Here is a 25,613-nt window from a genome sequence, read left to right on the forward strand (position 1 = left end):
TTTTTCCGGAATGATTTCCGAGTGGCACGGCGTAGGCGCGCCAAATTTTACATAACTGTAGAAAACTGAATAACAGATCTTAAGAATCAAAAATAGATGTAGGTTGTACGGTCGCTGACCTGTGACAGGTCAAAGTCAGGCCATGGTTGCAGCGAAGCTGTTTATAGGGACTCGTTGAATCTGCTGCAACAGCGGAATGTTAAACGAAGCCATGCATCTCTGAGATAGTCTCTTAGGCAACAAAGCAATCTAGTTGACAAATGTCATTGAACTAGGGCTAGGTACGAAGGTCAGACAAAAAAGAGGATGCTGAAAAGCAGCCGGTTTTTACTCCAAAGCTTGCTGTATGGCATAGTTCGTGGCGCTCGTTTTAAATATATTAGTGGCAGAAACAGCACCATATATCTTCTATGGACTTGTTTAAGGTCAGAACAAGTCACTAGCTAAAAATGACCCAGGTTAACATCTTGTTTCAAGAACCTTTTTATTTAGGTTTAGGCGGTAGCCTAACGTGGTCCTTGACGCTGATTCAGATGTAAAAGCTAAGCCAATCTTGTTCGATTTTAGTCACCATGACATCTTAGGGTCAAATTCACTGACCTAAGATAACCACCAGTGGCCTTTTGCTTAGAACAGGTAGCTAGGCTCTCGGCGGCTGTATGGGAAGGTCCGGGGGCATTTTGGACACCGATATGAAGTTTGACCTTGTTTGACCTTATCTGATCCCAAGGTCATGACTTAAGAACCTCAGATTTTGACACAAGCGAGTTCACGTACAGGTAAACCCACCCGGTGAACTTAGTGTTTCTAGCTCTCTAAGCTTTAAAATCTCAGGGGGTAAAATTGGCTCCGACCCAGCGAATGGTATTCAACTGGTTACCCAGGCACATGTCAACTCTCTCCCGAGACCGCCGTTTTTTTTATTTTAACTCGCACGGGTAGAGATGGATGAACGTATCTTCTCGCTGTCATTTCCAAACGGATAACACCTCTCGAAAACAGCGGGTTGGCTTCAGCGAAATCTGGGAACTGTCTACAAGTTTTGTGTTCCTACACTGTAAGCCTGAAACATGAATTCAAAAGCACTGACTCTCAGCGTCAAAAATACCGATTCACGCCTGCCGTTGCACTCGACCGAAAAATCAGAGAGAAACAACGTGTGGCACGATAACTTCACGCGACCATTCACAAATCGTTGGCCCGTGGCTTCGTGATTTGATGTAATTCTTACGTTACACATATGCACATTGTGTGTTACACATACATACGCCACGACCTCAAAACCCGTGGTTTCGTGAACGTTGCCCCTTCATGAACGCTTTCCTCGCAGCCCTAAAAACTTATTACTTTACGAAGATCTGCCAGATCAAAATACGCTGATTTAACCGCCGCCATGACGGCATGCCGTTATTTGTTGTCGTGTTCAGTAAGCACGAGGTAGGCATCGATGATGCTTATTCTGTTCAACTAACAGTGTATCCTTTGCAGGCTCATCTCTACGACTCGTAGATCTGTGCGTTCGTGCATTTAATGGGCAGCGGTTGCCACTAGATGATTAACAGCCTGACAGCGCACGCTGCTTCCTCTGCGAAACAAAATCGCATCTTAAAGATGTACGCTTGATGCGTGGAGTTTCTGAGAGGCGCCCCTTTTAGCGGCGCTAACCAGGGGAGTGACGGTCGCGAAGCCCACCTCTTCGCCGTACTCTGGACGTACTCTCGTACAGCTGGAACGGCCAGCTGCCGGATGCTGGGGACACTGCAGAGTTGCTGACAGAGGATAATCCCAACTCCGGGTACACCGCGGCTGCAGCTCTGCGATAACGTAGCGAGACTGGTACTAGGTGTAGCGATCTTTTCGGGCCAATCCCGTGCATTAAATGACGGATGAAACGTGTGTTTGCTGCTTGAATTTTCCGATGCGAACAACTGAGGCACAAGTTAGACATTTTCCCACACTCGTACACCACTAGGCTGCTTGATTCGCGCTCAGGTATAACCAATCAATTCACAACTCAATATGACTTCCTGCCTCAGACCAGCCCTTGTGCTTACCAGCATGAATGAACCGGTTTATCTATTTATCATACACCTTTTCCGAAAGCGATCAACTTGGCAATAACCTCAGTCAGAAGCAGCTTCACTACATCGAGGACTTTGGACGACAAGGTGCAGTCTCCTTCAACACTGAGGATGTAGCGGTAGATATATGTGGCGGTGTAGTGTTGGCCTCATCCGTACCGATCGTTTACGTGTCTTTGTATGAAGACCAGGACGGCCGAGGATCACACAATCACTGCCTCTGGGAGTGACACATCCCCCAGGGGAAGCGGCACATCCTCCGCGTGCACCAGCGTTCCGGCTCCCGGCTCCACGTAGATAGGGAGGTGGTGCCGGCCCCCCAGTCGGTGTGAGGAGCTTAGCCCCAGCCCCTCCAGCGACGAAACCACGAGGCCTTCTTCTTTAACATAAACGGGACGTGAACAATGGCCAGCAGTTCGTTCATACATGAACATATGTGTAACGCTTTCACACAGTACGGACATGCAGTAAGGTTTACCGTTTAAATTGCACCTATGATGGGTTTAACTTCTTGGCGCGCCACGACACGAACTTACGCCCGTCCAAATCTCACGTCGTTACACTCCTAACTCTGATACGCTTTGCGATGCGAACCTTTGCGCCAGAGGACATCATGTATACGAACATTAGCTTTGCTGACATCCGCCGTTCGAATGTGTGCTATACGAACACTGACATCCATTAACAGTGACGGTGCGCACGTGTGCATTTGCGAACATTTGCTTACGACCGTCCGCAATCAGATTTAGTGCGGTTGGTACATAAGCGGTTGCGAATGATGGCGCTCACGAACATCCGCGATACGAATCATTATGATACGTGCATAAGCCGTTACAAACATTTGTGCCTATAAATGTGCCTTACGTACCTGCATCTGCTGTGCATTTGTATGTTTATCTCCACCGACGTGGGCCAAAAAGTCAGCGAAAGGACCCTGTGTATTTTTATGCAGTTTAGGGACAATTTCATCCATTTTATCATTGACATAGTGCGTGTAACTGTGTTCAGCAGGATTTCCAAGAAACACAAAGCCTATCATCTGGTGCAGTTTATCTCGAAGCCTTCCAGGCAAACAGTTATCGTAATTTTACAGTACAAACACATTTAATGAGTTTAAAGATACGAGGACAGATCTCCCCCGTTTATTCTGAGTACGCTAATGAGTGACATTGATTAGGTTCTGAAGATATCCTGTACCTAAACACACCAAGCTTGTGACTTAGTGGTTAATGTAAATATCGTGCAAAATGTGCATGCGTTCCCAGCTTCAAATGCCACTAGGGAAGGCTGGGCAGGCTTTGGAAGAAATCCGATCGCTTTGTTTTTCGAAAATAGAGGTACCCAGAAACAAGAGAAGAGGGGAGGCACGCATTTGTTTATTAATGACGCAATACAGAATCGAAAAACGAGCAGTTTTGGTCTGTTTGTTTTGCGGTTTGTTCTTTTAGCGCATGTTAGACGCGGAAGGAAGAAGAGGGTAGGAACAACCATATCCTCATTGATAACGTACCCCTAAACCAACAAAACAAGGGATTTCTCTTGAATATCATGCATTAAGCATTTAACTTTCAGTCATTTCATCGTCATGTCACCAATAGCACACCCCAATGTAGTTACAAAGCAACTTATTTAGTCGGATCATATGAACCTTTTCCGTGAAAGCGTTATTTGTAATTTGCTGACGGATATTCTAATTTTTTGGACTCCTCGACACCACTATACCAAAACAAGAATCGAGTATGGATTCTGCTTGCGGCACAGTCTCTATCTTCGATTCACGGAGGGTGGGATTGAGGAAATGTGCGGGGGTGAGCCGCGCGGGGTGACAACGGTGACATTACTGTGTGTGTTACATATTGCGGTGATAGAGGAATCTGTGGTTGGAGGGTTTCTGCGGGAGCTCTACCGCTGACAGATAATGTCAGGGAGCGAGTGAGAGGGGCCGGCAAGAGAGGATGGACCTGCGCTCAATGCCGCCATGATCGTCGCAGTGGAGTGATAAGGCCGAAACAACAAGCCCACCTTATGATGAAGCATGAAAAAGCACCGAATCATAAGCAGTGAACTGATAAAGAAATAGTGTATAGGAAATTTTGTGTTAGGAGTGAACTGTAGCCGTTATATTAATGTAGATTGGTGGAAAAGATAACCCAAAATGTCTTACATGATGTCAATGTGCGACGTGATGCCCACAATCTCTGAGGACAATGTGAGTCAGCGCAACTCATCGTTTGGTGGAGAAGACCCAAACTTTGAGGAATTGATGGTCTCCATGCTAGGGGAGCGCCAGAAGCTAATGGAAACAAATCGTGATATTCAAGAACGACTCCATGAAACAGAAACACGACTACATGAGGTGGAAGAGGAGAGAAACAATTTACAAAAACAGATAGATGCCAACCTTCCTCAGGTAGGAACAAAATAAAACTGAGTGCCAGATTTTTGAACTGTGTAACACATACTGGCTCAGACTGCCAGAAATGAAAAATGTGTGAATTTCTGAAGATGTAGCAGCATCATTTATACATGTGTAGTGTAAATCTGAGTGCCCGGTTTGGTAAATAATCGCACCAGTTTTAACTCATAGAATGTGAATTTTGAAATGATTTGTGATGCTGCAAAGATAGTTTCAAGCAAACATAAAAGTCATCCAAAAATCACTTCAGAATTTGTGTAATTTGGTCTAGCTTGAGTGTAGTATGTAAGCATGAGGTGTGATGCACCAGTGCCCTGTAGGTGTTTATGACAGTGGATTTGATTATTTTTTTGGCACTTGGGTTGCTATGCAAGCTATCTAACTAACATGGGGAAGGTTGCAGTGCTGAGGCCAACCTGAAAAGATGGGTGGGCTACTAGATGGGGGGTGTGGAGCAGGTCCATTCCAGACTTAAATGGGGTAGCCAACTTCTCTGCTTATCGTGAGGCCTAAAAATCTGATAGCTGGTAGGTCTCCAAAATTTTGTGTGACATTCTTTTGCATGTACTGGCTACTGACTTGGGTCTAGTTGCATCTACTGCATACTAATTACACCATTGCTATGTCAAGGGCAGTCAGCATCACATATATGACATACCATTCAATGCTTTCCATGGCATTTTTGCTTTACCAGTTTTGCAGCATGCTAAAAGGCATCACAATTAGCAAGGCAAAAAATAAAACCTTGTGGCTTTGGATCAATTATCTTGACCACTGGCCTATCTGGTGAGAGGTATGCTGCTAGTTTACCTGTTCAGCAAAAGGAGAAGAACCCAAGCTTCTATCACATTCAGATAACTGTGACATAATTAAGATAAATGCAGCACATAACTACAGGACATTGGAGACAAGTGTGGTCTTTGGCTGCCCTTCCACTCATGCATGGCCTTTCCCATATCATTGTCTAGACTTGAGGCTTCTTTTTTGGGGGTTCAGTCAAATTTATGTCATAGCTCAATACCTGGCCCAATGCTCCATGAGCTGCACAGATGGAGGAATTCCTGTGCCCAAACTGCCTTAACCTGTCCCACCCTGCATCAACAAGGTCTTGTCAAAATCTTTAAATCTGTTGTGTTATGCAGACTGAAACTGAGGTGAAATGTACCATCCCAGTATGTGTAAAATTCATTTGCTGCATGGGAGACTTGTATGAAGTCCTGGTGCATACAAAGAGCACACATCTGACAAGCTGGGGCCTGGGAAGATTGTACTGAAAACAAATCCACAACAAAAACATGAATTGAAATGCAGTTTATGCTGGAACAGGATCACTTCCAAGTTTTTAAACACAATATAATTCCACCTGCACAGCAAATTTTCTGAGAAGCAAAATTGGTTTTAATTCATGGGTCCCTCAGGCAAGTCTTTGTTTCCAATGAAACATGAACATGGTGCTCAGACATCTTTAAAACTATGAATAACATTATAAACATGCATTTTAAAGATATTACATAACTATGTAAAGGTGCATAGTTATGAAATTTTCCCTTCTATGAATCTCACCTATGCTTCATATAATGGCAGACGACGCTTTCTTCGGGGCAGCAAACGACCTGGTGATCTTGTTCTTGGGCCTCTGGAAAATCCACACCATCTGGCCAAATATTGGACATAGGCCACCAGGAGGCAAGGGCTTACATTGAGTTCAAAGGAAATCAGGCATAATTTTCACTTGGGGCTATGGCATTGATGACTTACAAAAATGACCATTGCAACTATTGATATTTCTACTCACTTGAACATGTAATGAGGATATAGGTTTACATATTGTGGTATATGTTAGAGGGTGTTTACCATGTGTGTCATGTTATGGGATAATGGTAATATTTACAATGTACAGAACTGATACCACATCTGTGTTATTATCCTCATTTTGTGGTGCTGTTTTTAATTTAGATCAAACAAGGTTAAGGCAGTAGTTGAGCATCAGTCAATTGCAGAGGTACCTGTACCTTGGCCACATCCTATAAACATTGATGCTGGTCTCAGTAGGCTGTTATGTGTATGCCGAACCCTGCCTGTGTGTATGTTCTGTAATGGATCAATCATGAAGCCACCCAAACTTCAAGCAAAGTTTTGTTGCATCACATGTGTATCTCTTAAGAAGACATGCATGATGAGCTTTGCTTACAATATAAACTTAATGTGATCCAATGCCTAGCAATAAGGGTTCCAAAAATTGTTCAGCCTCCGACCAGGGACATTAATGGTGGTTTCTGTACCAACCATCAGCTTCCCCGTTTCCTCGGACAAAAACCCTAGAGATGCCCTTATCTCCACAAAATGACACCTTTTTGGCATTGGTTCATGCTTTGCACATGTCCCCTCCATCAGTTGTCTGTACTTATTGGTTGTATCATGGGAAGTGTTGAAAGGCCCAAATTACCTTGTGAGTTTGAGCTGTGCTGGGCAGGATCAGAAGTGCCTGTAGGGCCTTGAGATACAAAAATTGTACCCCAAAGGAGGGTGCTTGGGATTTAAAGACATGACCAAATTAACACTGCTATTTTGGTGTCTACATCAGCTGCACTGAAATAAAGGATTACTGGTGTTAGTGCAAGGATGGCTTTACTCTGTGGTTTAAATTTCAATGGTACTGTGACAAACATATGTGCCATGTTTTGTGCACTCATCTCTTTTCCACATTTCGTCAGGGGAACTGTGCCATGGGACAGGTAGAATACATTTGTATGGTGGTATTATCTATGCTGTGTGGTTCAGGCACAGACTGTGGCCATTGTGTCACCACTCTCTCGTCATGCCCGGGGCATCTGCTGCGATCTGGTGGCCGGCCAGGGGACCTGTTCGCCGTTGCCGGGACTATCCGCTCTTGTCGTGTTTTCCGCTGCTCGCGCACGCTTGCTGACGCGTCCGAAGCACATCAGGAGAATGGACATATTATATGTATATGTTATGGTGTATTTGTGTGTATCACTCGTCCCAACCTGGGCTTGGTGTTGGCACAGGGCCACTACAACAATCCCAGTGACAGCGAGTCTGGTGCAATGCAATTTAAACCAGTGTTTTATGGCATGAAGAAGTATGCTGCCAGTTGCGGGAATATTTGTAGGTTCCTTTCACTTTGTCTATTTTCCGGAGATTTAGGCGTTTTTGTTCGTTGCGTTGCTCACAGGCGCGGGCCGCCGCGGCTGGACCGAATGTCTGTCCGCCGTCACGTGTCGCTCGCCCGGCATGCGCGTATGTGTGCGTGCGTGTGACGCCGCTCTCCCGGCTGATAAGATAGACTCGCCGGGGCAACGGGCCGACCTGCCGCAGCTTACGTCACCCACATGTGTACTGAGGCCCGGGACACGCTCCCCACCAGCAAATAGCTGCACGAGAACCGCTCCCCTGGGCCTCGAGCGCAGTATTAGATTCTGTGCGGATGAAGACTAGGTGGACGTCTGAGAAGCGCGAGAGTCCCGTTGCATAGACGCGATCGGACCGGAGATTGATGGCTTCCGTTTTTTTCATGTTTTATCAATGGATCTCTCCATTGTACATTTGCCTATCTATAGTAAAGCGTGACGCGCTGTTGATCTTTATGTCTTTCTTCTAAGTTTCACCTCATGATAGAACATTTATGCATTATAGCTTTCGTTGAAGTATCAAAACTCACGAATCTCTGTCTCGCATTTTGCTTCAACAATCTTGTCCTTGGTGTCTTCCGTTGACGTGATCATGTGGGCTCTTGATTAGTAGGTCATTGACTTTGTGATGCGTTGGGAAGACGAATAAACCGCAAGACAATAAGGTTGTGTGACGTACACGCCTGGACTTCCTTCTTCCAGCGTTGTGGTGCCGTTATGTTCGGTGAGAAAGACTTGTGTTTGTGCCCCTGACGGCAGCTCTGTCATCTGCCTGGTCTTCCGTAACCCCGGTCGGCTCGTGCCGCAGGAATTCACGTCGTTGACGAAGGACCTGAACCAGGCGCGGCAAGAGGCGTCGGCGCTCACCAAAGAACTGAACCAGGCCAGGGACCAAATACTGGAGAAGGAAGAGGAGATTGCCGAACTGAAAGCGGAGAGAAACAACACCAGGGTGCGTATGCTCTGGGCGCGTGGCGATCGCAAACAGAACGCCTCATAGCATGGGGTCCATCACTAACATTCTTTGTTGGATGGATGCATATAGAGTTATCGCACATTCTGATGCTGGAAGTGCTTCAGGCGCCCGCGTTATCCCATCCCAGTCTGGTGGCTGGACGTGACGCTGCAGCTGCGGCATCACGTGCGGCCCTGCGGCCGGTGCCACCCGTATCCGGCGACCGAGCCGGCGCGTTTCCGCGGTTGACCGTGTGCCGGCTGCCGCGGCGTCGCCAGCGCTGTGGCACTGCGGCGCGCCCCGCCGCCGCGGGAGCCCGCCGATTGGGGTGGGTCAGTCAGCAGGCGCCGCAGGCGAAGTTTCATTTTATCTCGCAGTGTCCTTACAGCGTGCCCACGCTTCCGCCACCTTTACTCTTAGCTCCTGGCTGAGGCGTCACTTGACCTCATCGTCCTCACAGCGTGCCCACGCTTCCCCTCCGGCTCCCAGGCTAAGTTGTCAGCTGACCCTGCTGCTGTGCTCACTGTGATTCACCCTCCTGTCCTCATTGCCCGCTTCCTCCTGCACCTTGGCGCGACGCCTCGTGCCATCGGCGTGCGCTGTGACTGGCAGCCATGAGACGGCATCGCCGCCGCCCTGGCGCCGAGCCCCATCCGAGCGTCCACAAACCCCCGGCTGCGTTCCGTGTGCAGGGTAAGTGTCTGTGTGGAGGGTAAGCCAGAACGCCACCGCCTACCTCAATCCCCTGGAATTATCAGCAGTGGCCGGAAGAGTTACAGCCTAACCCTGAAACAACTGCCTGACGTTGGCACCGCACTCAGCACTTCCCACAACACCCACTGTGCTTTGTGCTCGCCCGCTTCGGCAGATGCTGCCGCTGGAGCGGCCGGTGTCTGGTGGCGCGGTGCTCACTGTGCACGCGGTTCATGGCGTCGGGCGCTTTGGCAGCTGTTGCTGGAACACCTGGAATGTCTGGTGGCGCGGCATGAGAAGTCGCTCAAGATGACCGTGGTGAAGCGCCAGGCGGCCGCCCAGCAGGGCGTCTCCTCCGAGGCCGAGGTGCTCAAGGCGCTCAAGAGCCTGTTCGAGCACCACAAGGCGCTGGACGAGCGCGTCCGGGACCGGCTGCGAGTCGCGCTCGAGAAGAACAACGCGCTGGAGGAGGAGCTCAATAACACCAAGGACGAGGTACGGTCCGGGGCTGCACGAGTCCGAGATTGGATCGCCCTGTGTCTGATTTGATAAAATATTATGTGTCTGTTCTGTTCGTCGTCCGGCCCGCTGTCTGGACGGGTAGTGTCTTGTGAGTCTCGGTGGGAGGCGTTCTGAAGTTGACTTAGCCGTGGCCCCGCAGTGCGGACTGCCGTCCACTGGGCCGACTCGACCCAACCCGACCTGACCTGACCTGACTTGACCTGACTATCTGATCTGATCTGATCTGATCTGACCTGATCTGACCTGACCTGACCTGACCTGACCTTGAGCTAACCACTGTCCTCCCGCCGCCAGCTGAACTGGGTGAAGCTGGGCAAGCTGGAGGCCAAGCCGGCGCCGGCGGCTCCGGACGCCGGCGGCGACGCCGAGTCGGAGGCGCCGTCCAACGGGCACCCGGCCGGCGCCGGCGGCTCGCTCACCAACGGCGGCATCGAGGCGGTGGCCGAGGAGGCGGCCGCCGAGCTGCGCAAGATCATCGAGATCCAGGTGAGCGGCGGCAGCCGGGCGCCGGCTCCGGCTCCGGGACTCGGCTGCGCTGACCGGACGGCGGCCGCGGGCTGGCCGGGCGGCGGCCGACGGCCTGCTGTTTGGTGGGCGCCCCGTGTTAGCGGTGTGGACAGCCGCTGTTCGGGTGGACGGTTCTGGTTAGTTAGTGAACCGCTATTCTGGTGATTAGTTTGTGAAAGACTGTCGCCGACGGCTGGTTTTTGTCCCTGTCAGAGTGCGTAGACGCCTCGTCCATTTGATGGATCGAGATACACGCCCGTCAGTATGTTGATAAAAATGAATTGATTGGCGTAAGACAGCCAATTGATTGTTTAGTTAACATTCCCAGATGTTGCTATGCTAACCAGTCATGAACGATTACTGACGATTGGATGCTCTGGGTCACGCGGCGCTCGTGCGTTAGAGGTGGCCGGCGAACGGCGACCGGCCGCCGGGGGCCGCGCGACAACCCACACTTCCACGCAGGCCACGTTTTGGCAACACGCCCCACCGACACCCGGGGGTCCGACATGGCGTGCCGTAGCGGGTCGGGCTCTCACTTTGCGTCGGATGTGAGTGTGCATTGTTATCGCCGTTGGCGCGCCCTAGAGAGCTGGCTCCAGCGGCGCCACCCCAGGCGGCCGAGCGAGCTGGCTCGTGCGGCGTCTGTTAAACACGGCACGCACCGGCCATGGTGGCTGCTGCGGCTCAACGCTCTGCGGAAGGCGACGATGCCGATCTGGCGTGGATGCGATGGGTATTGGTCGTTCACAGCGCTGGATGCCGCGGCCTCCTGAGATAAATGTGGGCAGCAATGCGGCTGATGGATGAGATGCGAGAGGAACAACGATATACGCTGTCGAGAGCCCTGGAGTTCGGTGTGCCTCCGGCCTCGGCCCTCCCCGAGCCGACCCCGGCCACCCGGGGTGGCCCCGGCCCCCGCGGGCTGGCCCCGGCCGCCCCGGGCCGTGCGCACGCCGTGCCGACGCCGCTGCTAGTGCGCCACGCGCCGCGGCCCAACCTGCTCCGCTCCAACCATAACGTGGCCTGTCAAACACGATTGGCGCCGGGCGGGCAGAGTGTGGCGGGGCGCTGGGCCAGCGGAGGGCCGGCCGGCGCGTGCCAGCGGCCGCCCGGCGCGGCCCGCTCCCACGGACAGCACTGCTGGCTGACGCCGTTTTCGGACGAGCGCCGGCGGCCCGGCTTTGATGCTGCCTTCAGGCCGTGACAGCGCCCGTCTAGGCAGCGGCGGCGCCTGGCTGGATGTGTCAGGAGCGGTGGCCTTCGGTGTACCTGGTGTGCAGTGTCCCCCCCCCCCCCGCCGTTCCGGACTGAGGCCGGCGGGGTGGCGTGCTGACGTTCACAGCAGGGGTGCCGTGCCGTTGCGTGCCACCTGAAGATCGGTTGCTGACGATATGAGCATTAAACAACCGCAGATTGTCCGTTGATGGCCAAACAGAGAGTCCAGCGAGCGAGGACGTCCCATTGGTCGGAATGGGGCGCCGTACAAGGCGAGACCGGCTTATGTCGGCTCAGTATCCTCCACTGGATGCTAACCGGACAGATGCGACGCGGTGGAACAACTGGCACATTGAGCATGGCCAGTGATGGCGTACGTTTACCTGGCTAGAACTCCGTTCGGGTATTTCGCGCTGTCCAAACGACACCCGTGACCTAAGATAGTTTTTATTAGCTGAACGTGTTGCCCTCAAATATTCATTTGACGGCTACTTGCGCCTATTGAGATGCGTGAGCGGGCAGGAGCACGTGCAGCCGGCTGGTGGGACGGCTTGGATTAAGTCCGCCACTGGCCCGGTACGGCAGCAGACGACTGGCGACGAGCCCCGCCGGCGAGTCCGGCTCCCAGTCGTGTGTTTGTATGCGTGTGTCGCCAAACGGCCGGTGAAATCGCCGCATTCCGGCCATCGCGGCGGGAGAGACGCCGCGCCGAGGCGTCGGCATTCCTCTCGTGGTCGGGAGGGCTTCCCATTAGGCGCCGGCCGGGTTACGTGCCGCCGCTGCGGCCGGCCGGCGCGTGCGGCGCTCCTGGCGCGGCGACCGCTGCCACCCCGGCATACACCCGCTCGGTCTGCGGGCGGCCGAGGCTTGTGTCCGGCAGAGGCAGTGTCCGGTGTGGCAGTCAGTGACTGTCGACCATCCCGCAGTGCCCGTCCTTCCTGCCAGGGCGAGGGCAGGCGACGCCGTGTAGCCTCAGCTGCTGAGTGTGTCATAAAGCCTCAATGGCACACGACTGTCGACCATGCGGTGACGGGATTCCGGTATTCGTGTCGCGCTGCCATTTATAGCGTGCGGTTTTTTGTGGGCGTCTCACCGCGTGGCGGGTGCCCAGGGCTCACGTGGGTATGCCGTCTGCTACATGGGAGAACTAGGTCCGCTTATCTGGCGACAACAACGGCCTTTACGTTACAGGTTGTTACTGATGTTGTTGTCTTCTGTTGTGCTTATCAGATGTAAATAATTAAGGACGAGATGCGCCGCGGTACCAGACATCAATCGCTCACGCAGTGTAGGCACTTTCACTCACCAAGAAACAGGGAGCTTCGTCTCGGCGCTGTCGGCCCTGCGCTGCGCCGCCGGTGTGCTTGCGGACGACAGGTCCATACGTTCGTGGTGGTGCGTGGCCGCCAGTGCCCCGCGCCACGCTGTCCAGCGCGCCGCCACTGGACGCGGCCCTCTCGCCACATAATTGGTCAGCTCATCATGCAGAGACAGATCTACTTGTGAATGGAGCAGACGGCGGTCCAGTGGCGTGTTGGTGAGGGGGCTGGCGTTGACCTCGACCCCGCACCGTGCCGAGGCGGACCCAACGGCCGCTGCACCTCCCTGGAGCGCACCGTCTCTCGTCAGCCGTGCTGGGTGTTGTTCCCCCGTCCCAACAGCGCGCGTGGTGTATCCTTTTAGAGGGACGCCCTGTCACTGTGATAGGCGTAGCTTGGCAGAGTTTCCTCTCGGGTGGCAGCGTACAGTACACGGGCGTGCCGTGGCCCAGGCTGTAGCGGACCACCGCCGGTGGAGCGGGCGGCACGCACCGCCTGAACCGTTTCGGCGATGGTCGCGGCTGAGACGGCACTGACGGCCATGTCGGTGCCGTCTGCGAGACGAACGGGGACGCTGCGGTGTCAGAGGCGCGGCCAGGACGGAGCGGACGGTACCACCCTGCCCCCCCCCCCCCCTCCGGACATGTGCAGTCGTCCGCGTGGTGTCGGCCGTTGCCGCCGTCGCCACCGGCGGCGCCGGCTCTGACGGCTGCCGCCCGCGACAGGCCGGCGACCGGGCGGCCGCTTGCTCGAGGCGCGCCCCATCGCACTCTCGCAGCCTAATGGGCGCATGCTTTGCACAGGCGACGGCGCCGGCGGCGGTGGTCGGGCGATGTCTGCCCCCTCCCCCTTACCATCAACAGGCAAACAGCGGCCTGACCCGGTGGCACCGGTCGCCTCGGCGGCGGGCGAGCCGGCGTCACTGAGGGGATCTCGGCCGGCCGGCCAGAGCTTGGTCCAGCGGGGCGGCTCTGTTGGCCGTGCCTCGGGCGCCAGTGGCTGCCGGGGCGCCGCCACAGACCCGATGGCTTTGTTCCGCCGCTGCCGGGCCGCTCGCAGCTCGCTGTGTGGCGTTGAGTTACTGTGCTGCTGAGCCCCATCGAACGCCCGACTGGCGGAAGCGCTCGAGCCTTTCCGAAAACTCGACACGTGATGGTCGATCCTCGGGGCAGACTCTTCCTCGAATACTGTAACTTGGCAGCGGCCTCCAGTAAAGTGCGGAAATTTAGCCGGCCAGCCATTTTTCAGCTGCAGGGCTAATCTAGACGCATATTGATACTGGCACATTTTACCGGTCCGCTGCAAGGCCGCTTGTCCTGAAACAGACAGGCGCATGATTGAGAGGCCGCTCGTTTCCCCGTAACACGCGTCTGCTGACCACACCGGCAGCGTTAGCCCGAGAGCGTGATGCACAACAGTCCACTTGACGGTAAATTGGCCTGGCCGCTCGAGGCAGCTCGTCACGTGTTGGTTGGCCGGGCGCCGGTAAACACATCACCGGCGAAGCATCGCCGGCCACGCCGTCCAGTGCACATCCATGACAGCCGTTGGCCTGTGGGGAACCAACGGTGGCCACCGGCGGCCTCCCGCCGGGCGCGCCGTGACAGTGCAGCCACCGCGCGCCCCGGCGCGGGTGATTAATCCGCTGCACCTCCGTCGGCCTGGCGACGGCCGCGCCCGTGCTGTGGCCCGGACGGGCGCGGCGTCCAGGCCGGGACTGGCGCGGCGGCGGCGGCGGCGGCGGCGGCGGCGGCGCCGCCGCGCTCGCCGGCCCGCACAGCACCGGCTTCAGACGCACCTCGGCCAGCCACCGGCCGCCGGCGCCGGCGGCAGCGCTGTTTGGCCAGAGTGCGATCCGGCCGTGTAAACAGTCGATCAGCGCGCCGATCGGTGCATCGATCTGCCGGCCGGAAGTGGTGCCGCCCGTCGGCCCGCCCGTCGGTCCAGCCGACCGACGGTCGGTCGTCCCCGGCCTTGGATGTCACGCATCGCCACCCCGGGCGGAGACCGCCTCCCCCCCCCCCCCCCACCTCCGCCTCGTGAACAGGGACTGAGACCGTCTCTCCCCTCCCTTCTGAACAGGGACCTCCACCGTCTCTTCCCCCGTTATTGGACAGGACGGACACCGCCTCACCCCCGCTCCCCTTTGAACAGGAACCTTCACCGCCTTCTCCCCCCCCCCTCCCCCCCCGTTCTGAACAGCGACCTCCGCCGCCTCTCCCCATGCCCATGATCACAGACCCATCCCGCCTCGCTCCTTCCCCCTCCCCGCCCCCCCCCCCCCCCCTGAAGAGACACAGCCCGTCTTCTCGCCTGCGAACGGAGCGAGGCCCTGTCTACCCGCTCGCCCCTTGTCTGCCCGTCTGCTTGTCTGCGTATGTGCCCATCCTACTATCTGTCTGCACTGGCTCGAGCACCCGTTTCCCGGCGTCGTTGTGTCCCGTTGCCCGTGTTTGTCTATCCATCAGTCCGTCCATCAAGGTGTCCAGGCCCTGTGTCCCCGTCTGCCCGCCAGCGGACCTGTCCGCACAGGCACCGCCGCCACCGCCGCCGCCGCTGCGGCCGCTGGAATGACGTTGTTGTCGGTAATCTGATTAAGGGAGTGGCCTTTGTGTCGCCGCCGTGCTCCAAACATTCCGTCACCTGACGTGTCAACAAAGACAACGGCCGCCCGCCGGGGCATGCCTCGCAAGTCGGATTATGCTGTTTGGCAAATGAGCTCCACTTGGGAAGGCGGCACCACGCACGGAGAAGCACGGCATGAAGTTGCCATTTCTGGGCGCAACTTGCGAAGCGGTGGCGGGCGCGCTGGCGTGGCGGCGTGGGCGGCTCGGCGCGATCAGCGGCATTCAAATATGTTGATCACGGCAGTCGGGCGGCTGGAGTTGGGCTGCCTGCGGGGCGCTCCCTCAGTGGTGGGGAAGGCTGCCGCGGTCGTGTATACCGGCTGGCTGGCTGGCTGGCTGGTTTGTTGAGATTGTCCGACCCACTCTGATGTGAGTCATGACAGGCTGACCTGCCTGGTCTGTGGCGCGCAGCCGGCGGGCCCAGCTGCGACCAGCAGCAGTGTCCACCGACGGATGTAGTGACGCCGCACCTCATCTCCGGCGCCAATTTCTTAGATCACCCTGTGGTGTGGAGATCTGGGAATGATTGCTGAGATCGAGCCCGGGAGTCCGCTTCCACCCGCCCCGACCGCCGCCCGGACGGCGTGTCGGGCCGCACGACGCGCCCGGCTGGGGCCCGCCCCTCCGCTCCGCCGCCCCGGTGACACGCCTCGGTCGTCAGCGGCGACGCCGCGCCGGCCGTCTCCGGAGCCGCCGCCCACCTCTCGGCCGACGGCCTGCCGGCTTTGTCCGCCAGCGCCGGCCGTCTCCGGCGCGCCGGCCGCGCGGCACGGCCGCATTCACGTGGCGCGGCCAGGCGCCGGCCGCGCCCGCATTGTTGCCGCCGCGCCGGCCCGGTTTTTGCTGCCGCGCCGGCTGGCTGCTACGTGCAAACGGCCCGAGCCGCGCTGAATGGAGCCGCGGTAAATGAGAGCGACAGGGACGGTGCTCGACGGAGCTGCGGGGGGAGGGAGCGGTGCTGCATGGTGCGCCGGTAGCTGACGGTGGGAACGACGCTGAGTGGTGCGGTGGTAAATGTTGACGACGGGAACGGTGCTGAATGATGCTGTAGCGACAACGAAAACTTTGTTAAATGTTGCCGCGGTACATAAGTCTGGCGGGAACGGTGCTGACTGATGCTGTGACAATAGCGAGAACTTTGCTGAATGGTGCTACGGTACATAAGCGTGGCGGGAACGGTGGTGACTGATGCTGTGCCAACAGCGAGAACTTTGTTAAATGTTGCCGTGGCGCATAAGCGTGGCGGGAACGGTGGTCACTGATGCTGTGGCAACAGCGAGAACTTTGTTTAATGTTTCCGCGGCACATAAGCGTGGCGGGAACGGTGCTGACTGATGCTATGGCAACAGCGAGAACTTTGCGCATTGGTGCTGCGGTACATAAGCGTGGCGGGAACGGTGCTGGTTGATGCTGTGGCAACAGCAAGAGCTTTGTTGAATGGTGCTGCGGTACATAAGTGGCAGGAACGGTGCCTACTGATGCTGGGGTAAACAAGGGTGGCGGGAACTAACCTGAAGGTTCTCTTGCGGATGATAACTGTGGGAACGCACAACAATGACCTGTGGGGACGTAGATGAATGAACGGTGGTAGATGAGAGCGCTTGGAGCTGAGATAGACGGTTCGCAGGCCGATTGCAACGGCGTGAGCGGAAGGGAATGGTGCGTTGCTGAATGAGAGCGAAGAAACGGCCATGAATGTCGTGGTAAATGATATCGCCTTGGTGTGTTGGCTTCTGTTTCAGGCTGGAATGGGCTTGAATTCAGCGCTGGTAAACGATACGGAAGGAGACGGTATGAATGACGCATGATTGGATCAAAATGACTGGATCGTAACTGGACGTCATGCAGGCGGGGTAAGGGGCGGGCACGCCGGCCTGGCCCGACACCAGCGTGTCGCCGCCGGTGCCCCAGTGCCGGTACTCCGGGCGGCCGTGCGATCAGTGTCAGCGGTTCCAAGTTCCGTCAGCTAATTAAAAGCGGCCTGAACAGCGGTAAATTACGGAGTGGAAATTGAGAGCGATGCCGACGGCACCCGATGCCCGTCATGCCGTGCCGCAAAGGGAGCCGCGGCACGAACCGACCGCAGCCCCGCCGGAATCGGCCGTAATGACACCGGACGGCTGTAATGACACCAATCGGACGGTGTGCACTGCATGCATGGGGCGAATGCCCGGCTGGCCGGCATGGAGCCGTGCGAACGCTCTGGTGAGCCCGGTAGACGAGACTATGAGGAGACTGTCAGGCTGAGACGGAGACTGATGCTGCCAGGCACGGGGGTGATGCAGGTCTACGGACCAACCTCGCGCCGGAAGCCTGGCACCAATCCGTAGTGACTTCAGGGTCGTGGTGTCGGAGTGGACTTGAGGGCGGGTGCAGAGTATAGACGCGTTGGAAGTGCGGAGCGGCATGATGATGATGATGATAATAACTGGGGCCAGAGGCGCGCCGACGGCCGGGGTCATTGTCCGCCCAGCGGAACGACTGGACGCGCTTGTTTTGAGTCATGTTTTAGCTTGCGCGCGCTTATGGTCAGCCCACCTCGTCATCCGCCGCAGCTTCCGGTTCGGGTTTGCCCGTGAATAACCGCTCGCTGAGGCGTCGCTTGAGCACGAGCGGGCCCCTGCAGCCGGGGTACGCACCCGACCAGCACCGCAGTGTTTGTTGTGACGATCCCCGACAGACGACTGACAAGACAGCGGTCTGCATCGTGTTGCCGTCACCGCCGTGCGTCATGCGTCCGGAATGGCGGTCGATGCGTGACGAGGCGGGTGTTGGCGCCGCGCGAGCGGCGCTCGCGAAGTCTGGCCGCGTGTCGGCCGTCTGCGCGTACGACGTCCGGCGTTGTCGGCCGTCGCCGCTCGGTGCACCTCATTTATCACGCGCGCCGGACAGTGCGTGGTGTTGTGTGTTGTTGAGTGCGGGGCCTCTCTCGCCTCGGCCGGCCTGGCCGTGTTGACTGTGGTCGGCGTTGTTCGCCTGTCGAACGCGTGCGTGTGGTCACGCGTCCGCCGTCTGGCCCCGCAGACCACCGAGATCACCGCCTCCCAGCGGCGCGTCTTGGAACTACAGACGCGCGTCGCCGAGCTAGAGGACGCACTGGCGCGCTGCCAGAAGGACCTGGCTAAGGAGCGCGACGTCACCAGCAAGCTGCAGCGGGACCTGAAGGAGAACAACGCTCAGAAGCTGGACCAGGTGCAGGCGCGGCGGGTGGCCGATCGGCGGGCCGCCGGCCGGTGGGCTAGGCACGAGACGGACTGCCAGTATACTTCTGTTCTCGGGGAAACGGTACAGGTCCTCGTGCCATGTCCACCGGGAGGGCGAACATCGTGTCGCGCCATATAGACGGGTGCGGGAGAGTTTACATGGACACACGCTGCGCTGAACGACCACCGAGACGTTTGTGACTTCCCCACATGCGCTTTCATTCTTAACACGTGCTTCCTTGTAATCGCCAAACGCCGACGACGCCGCTGTCTGTGTCTCCACGTCTGTATGGCCAGCTGCCGACGGCTCTGACGAGCGGCCGGCGGCCGCCCCGGCAGGAGGAGCGAATCGCCACGCTGGAGCAGCGGGTACCTGAACGCTCAGCGTGAGTCGACGGCGCTACGCGACAACGGCGAGAAGCTCGAGGAGGAGCTCAAGAACAAGGAGGCGCAGCTCAAGCTGCAGAACGAGAAGATCCTGGCTATCCAGGAGAAGCTGGAGCTGACGGAGCAGAAGCTGGCGCAGTACTCGAAGCTGCCGGACGTGGAGGAGGAGCTGCGCCGGAGGATGGCAGCCCTGACACAGGTGGGCCGCCGCGCAGGGCGAGCGGGATGGGACAGGGCGCTGTGGAGCGGCCTGTGGGACTGGGGGTCGGGGCAGTCTGCTGCCCGCTGTTCTGGACCGGACACCTCCCCCGCGAGACAGATACAGACATATTTGTTGGTACGGGGTATCCACAATTGGCATTGGTCGTACGTTTACCTGACAAAAACGCCATATCGTGTGGGTCATGTTGCCTGTTGTATCAAGGCCATGATGGTGCAGGTGGTGCTCAAGTGATTGCACCAAATCGATCCCTCTTTTCATTGAAATGACAGGTTGTGTTATTGTGTTGCCGAGTCGGCGCTCGCCATCATTTCGCGTTCCCGTGCGGGAAGGTCCGTGGTTGTGGCACTATGGACGCGGCCTTGTGGCGGGTCGCTGACCCGGCCGATGTGCGCAGGCGCAGGAGCGTCACGGCTCGGCCGAGGACCGGATCGGCCGGCTCGAGTCCCAGCTGGAGGAGAAGGGCAGCGAGGTGATCCGCATGGCGCAGCGGCTCAAGATGAACGAGGAGCACAACGCCCGCCTCTCGGCCACCGTCGACAAACTGCTCTCCGGTGAGGGGAGAGAGGGAGCGAGAGACGGCAGGGGACACGGAGCGTTGAGGGTGTTGTAGGAGCAGCAGCTGGTCGTGCGCGGGACTCCTAGTGCGCTGGTGAATCCGACTTTTGGCCCGGACCGGACCAGTCGGAGCTGGGTATGCATTTGTGCGTGGCGTCTCCATGACACGGCCGGCGCCCCCGTTGTATCACAAGATGCGAAACGGTCTGGAGTGTTTTGCGGCGTGTTGTACGCGGGCACGTTGGAGCAGTGCGGACCCGGCCGATGGGGTCAGGGGACGTCTCCGGACTGGGCCTCGCTGGGATGGGGTCAGCGGCTGCCGTCGGCAGGCTGACGCGCCTCACCGCCCCATCCCCCTCGGTCGCCAGAGTCTAACGAGCGGCTCCAGCTGCACCTGAAGGAGCGCATGACGGCGCTCGAGGAGAAGAACTCGCTGACCCAGGAGCTGGACCACACCCGCAAGGTGCTGGAGGACATGCAGCTGGAGAAGGTAGGCTGGTGGGGCGCCGTCCAGCTCCACGCACTGGGTCCAGGAGCGCGCCCGGGCTCCGCCGACGTTCCACGGAAGCGGGAGAGCGGGCCTGGGTGGCTGACGGGTTTGTTGGTGATGCCACTGAGGTGGCGGTCTACACTGGCGTTGGCCGACGTTTGCCCCCGGTATCGGATCAAAGTCGTTGGAGAATATCCAAGATAGTGTGCTGTAGACAGTGAATAACTTGGTCTCAAGTCATCTAACACGCGAGCGTTGAAAATATAATGCAAAATGTTTTGCTTTTGGCGTTCAGAGAACATCAGGATGTAGCCATCAGTAAAGCATCCTAAGCGAGAACCCTGGTAGCAAATGTGTTCTTGCTGCTATTATTTTGAGAAAACAGCACTCATTACCACCTCACATTTACAGTTGATTGGCGGGTTGCGTTTTTGCATGTTCAATATTTAAATTTTTATAGTCATCTAGCATAATTATGGCATTGGCCTATAGTATAGGTGTACATATGTTGAACATAAATATTTATTTTTAGCATTGGCGCAAGGCATGCAATTTAGGATTTTGAAATTTAAGTTTGATGCATTGTTATGACGAGTTAATATCCAGCATATAGCATGTGAACCTATTGCTTGCTTGCACCGATCAACTGCTACCGCCGGTCACCATGAATGCGAACCGTTCTGTTTCGATATTGACACCATGCTGCCCTGACGTCCTGTGTTTGGTTCCGGGTATGCTCTGAGCCACATTTTGTTCGACAACCCACATTAATACACGTAGCCAGCTATCCTTCTTTTGACAGGGCTGGCTGAATGGCACGCGCTCCGTTGTCACCGGTCGCTGCGGTTTGGTTGTTTGTTGGCGCGGAGGGCAGAGCGGGCTGTGGGTCTGCGCCTGGCTTGGCCTGGCCTGCTGGCTCCCGCACGCCGTCCGTCCGCCTGAGTGTGTGCGGGCCCACCGGTGGTGTCCGGCAAGCGCCGCCGGACGGGGCGCACCAGCCGCGGCCGGCACGGCGCTCTGCCGGCTGCCGGGCCGCGCTCCGGGCCGCTGCACGGCGCCCTCTCCCCCAGGTCGAGGATGGACAGGGCAGCTGGGTCGGGGGGCATGCAGCGCGATGGTGGAGTCTGGCGCAGCAGGAGCGGCGCCTGCCCGGGCGCCAGCCGCCCGGGCCCCCCCCCCGGGCAGGCAGCCGCAGTCCTCAGCTCCCCCAGCAGGCTGTCCTGGTGACGGGCGAGCCGTGAGTACGGCCGGGCCGCGCGCGCCGCCGCCGCCCGCCCTCTCGCCTTCTGCACCGCATGCCGCCGTCCCGCGCTGTGTGTCCCGCCGTGCCGCCCCCAACTGACGGCACGGGGTGGCCGGGCCCCGCGAGGGCGGGACTCCTGCAGGAGATGTCCAAGCTGCACCTGGACATGGAGGCGATGAAGCAGCAGATGCTCACCCAGGGTAGATCGCCTACAACATCCAGCAGACGGAAGCGCTGACCAGGTGCGCCGGCGCCGCGCGGGCGGGTCACGCGCGCCTCGCCGCCGGGGCCCCGACGCGGCGCACCGACCAGGAGAAGCCGGAGGGACGCCAGGGCAGAGCAGGGCTGCCTGGCTGAGATCACTTGCGACGTGTTCGTGGGATGCCGAGGGCTATAATTATATTTGCGCACACGGCCGGTGCACGCGGGAACGTTTCGGTGGGCGGGATGTTGGGGGTCTAGCTTTTTCCTTCTGAATACTCTGGCTAGTCGCAGCGATCTTCTAGACAGCTTCACAGAGTAGTGGCCGAGTGGTCAGGTAGCGGTGTGGCGCGCGCACGCGCCGTTGACGGTATGTATGGCGGCCCGTGCGTCCTATAACTGTCCTGTTCCGCCGGCCGGACGGCCGACCTCTGGCGGTCGGCGCCGTCGGCTGCCCCAGGTGAGTGGTCTTAGGAGCCGGCCTGCCGCGGTCTGGCAGCCGGCCGGTCGGGGGGCCGCCGCTGGCGCGTCCGTTCTCACGGGGCTGAGACGCTCGCCGACCGGCCGGCCGCCGCCCGCGGCTCCGGCTGTGGCCGCCCCCACCCCCGTCCCGACACCATCTGCACCTCTGCACCACTGCACCGCTGCACCAGCTGGCGCCGGCGGCCCGGACTCATCCGTCACTCCCCCCACAACCACTGCACTAGCTAGCGCCGGCGTCCGGGCCCGTAGATGGTGCCGGTCGGCCGGCACCCGTCGTGCCAGCACGCTCACTCACGCTTGGTAGCTCGTCTCTCACGCCGCCCGCGGGCCTCCGCCCCCTGCACCGTATCATCCATCATCTCTGCTCACGGCTTGTCTGTCGCGGTGTAAACGAGCGTCAATGAGGCTCGCCTCCCGCGTGTTTGAATCGTGTTGGAGTACGAGCCTCGGCCCTGCCGCCGGTCTCGTGTCACCCCGCGGCCGTGGCCGTCCTCGTGGCGTGGGTGCCGCGGCTCCATGCCGTCACCGGTGCCCCGCCTCAACCAACGGCGCGCCCGTCGCCGCAGGAATCTGTCGCCGAGCGGCGGCGGCGCGGCCGGCGAGCCGGCCGGCTTTGTGCGCTCGTCGAGCCGCGGCAGCTTCGACGCGCGCTCGCTGCCGCGCCGGCCGGGCTCGCGGCTGGCGGCCGCGGCGGCCGGCGCCGCCGACAAGCTCGACGGCGAGTGGGAGGGCGCTGCCGCCGCCGCCGCCGCCGGCTACGACGAGGACGAGGTGGAGGACGCCGAGAGCATCTTCTCGACGCTGTCGCCCACCGGCCACACAGATGCGCAGACGCTGGCCATCATGCTGCAGGACCAGCTGGACGCCATCAACAACGAGATCAGGTGCGCCTCTGCCTGCTGACTGGTGGGAGTGGGAGGGCGGTACTGCTCTCGGGGGTCACAAGTCCACAAGTTAGTGTTTTCAGCAACCATTCCAACGTGTGGGTTAGTGTTAACCCCGGTCACAGAACATGGCTCAGAGCAAAATAAACTACGCGCCGGGATTTTCAGTGGCAAAGCAGGTCAACGACCAAGCCAGATTCAAGCGTGAGGCTTGGTTTTCCTCGTCCATGGGCTTACGTACTTCGCACCTTGGAACGCGCCGACTCAGTCAGCGGCGTGCGGCGTCTGCATCTGTTTGTGGCACCGGGCGCTGGATCGCCGCGCTGTGACTGTGCGGCCAGGCGGTCCGGCGGTCCGGCGGTCCTGCATTCCTGCATTCCTGCATTCCTGCAGTCCTGCAGTCGGCCTAACGCCGCCCCCGCGCCGCGTCCCCAGGATGATCCAGGAGGAGAAGCAGAACACGGAGCTGCGTGCCGAGGAGCTGGAGTCGCGCGTCGGCAGCGTGGATCACTTGAACCTGCTGTCGCGCTCGGGCCGCCTCTCGCCGCCGCTTTCGGGCCGGTCCACGCCCAAGTCGGCGCTGGTCGCCGCAGCGGCCGAGGCGCTCATGAAGTACCACACGGTGAGCAGCGGCGCGGCGGACCGCCGGCCGCCGCCGGCCCCGTCTCCGTCCCCGTCCGCGCAGCGCCGGGGCCGGAGGCGGCGCAGAACGGAGTAGGGCGGCGCAGTCTGCTTGCTGCCAAGTTGTGCTCGCTTCTCTAGCCGGCTGAATGTGCTCGTTTGGTTCGGGTTGGTGGGTGCACTGGACGGGGGAGAGCGCGGGGAGTTGGTGGCTTGACGGCTGTTCCAAGTTTTATACCCCGTCAACAGGGGCAATGCTTAAAACCCTTCAGTCACCTGGGCTGAAGGGAATCGATGAAGTCTGTTGGAATCGATATGGGTACTAGCTGCCATGTTCCAATCTATCTGTATGCATGTGGGCTTGGGGAAAAGGACCTGAAATGTGCACTTAGCCGTCCCTTTCGGTTGCGAAAAGTCCGGATCCACCACACGGTCTTCTGCTTGCTTTCACTGTCGGGACTTGTTAGGGCTTGTAGGATAGGCTCCAGAGCACTTAGGCTCTGGTATAGACGGCGTTAGTAGCTTAGTGCCTTACCGGTCGATCAGACCAGCTTCGCTATTCTGTGTTTCACACCGCACCACGTGTATGGATAGCCGTAGACTAACGCTGTTGTGTGTGCGTGTGTGCGTGTCTGTGCGTGTGTGGCGCGCGTGCGTGGGTGACCTGCCAGGCCCCTGCCGGGATGTCCCCCGCCATGCTGTACGGGGCCGCACGGGCTGGAAGGACAGCGGTCGACTCCGGTGAGTGCCCCCTCCCCCTCCCTTCCCCTGCACGCCTGGCATGCCGGCGGGCGGCCCGGCCTCACGCCGCCGCCATGTTGTAGCGCCGTGTAGACTGCGGTGCTCGCTGACAGTCGCCGCTGGGGGTCTGGGGGAGCTCGGGCACGCTGGGTCGCGCTGGGTGCCCGGTGGTGGATGGAGCCTCGCAGCGGAGCCCATCGTGACAGCGTACCTTAAGTGCGGTCGTGCGAGCTCGCACGTGCCACGACAGGGGTGCCGCTTCGCTGAGTCGAGGCTGCTTGCAACGGTGCCAATCAATTCGTCGATGTTCCCCACTTTGTACGTTTAGTGAAGTGATTCGTGTCTGTGTTTGTGTTATGTGTAATGTGTCGTCGTGCTGGCATGCGACCGGGAGTGCGCTGTGCACAGCCCTCAGTCGTGTAGGTAAGTCCCAGCGGGCGGGACACGTGTGGGACGCCCCACCCATGCAGCAACGCCCGCCTGTGTGGTCACGCCCGTCTCGGCGTCTGACCGGGCGCGCGCGCCGCTTCTGCCGCAGAAGACGGTGGCCGACGGCAGTCCGCCAGCCATGGCGCTGTCAACCGCTTCCAGGCGTACAACCCGGACGACAACCTGAGGTGAGAGCGGTTGTGTCGCGGGCCAGTCTGCCGTGCCTGGTGTGTCCGGCCTCGCCGGCCCGGCCCCGTCTGCCGCTCATCCCCGGCGTGCCGGAGGCCGGGGCGCCGCTGCTCTCCGCTGTCTGGCGTGCCCCGGCCGAATTAACAGTGTCCCCTGCGTCTCCCGCCGGCGTCCGGGCTGTAATGAATAAACCCTCTTAGCCGTAACTGAGTTAGCCGGCGCCGGCTCCTGTACAGCTCTCTGGTCGCAGTGTCCCATTAATTCGACTACTACTGGCGGCGGCGTCGCGCTCGCGCGGGCGGCCTGCTCGCCGCACGTGCGGCGCGCGGTGGCGCACGCCAGTGTGCGGGTCCGCCGCAGCACTAACCGTCCGGCCCGGCCCGGCCCGCCCGCTGCCGACCGTCTGCCTGTAGCCGCTCGCTCTGGCCGCACAACGCCACTATGCGGGACCCCTCGACGATCCGGGCCGCGGCCTGA

General features: G+C 58.5%; 1 pseudogene; it reads left to right on the forward strand.

Annotated features, from left to right (window-relative positions):
• The first annotated feature begins 3,855 nt into the window (after positions 1-3,855).
• On the forward strand, positions 3,856-25,613 carry LOC119091539 (liprin-alpha-2-like; annotated as a pseudogene).

The sequence above is a fragment of the Pollicipes pollicipes genome, unplaced genomic scaffold (genome assembly GCF_011947565.3).
Source record: "Pollicipes pollicipes isolate AB1234 unplaced genomic scaffold, Ppol_2.1 Scaffold_3447;HRSCAF=4054_pilon_pilon_pilon, whole genome shotgun sequence".
Taxonomy (NCBI): domain Eukaryota; kingdom Metazoa; phylum Arthropoda; class Thecostraca; order Pollicipedomorpha; family Pollicipedidae; genus Pollicipes; species Pollicipes pollicipes.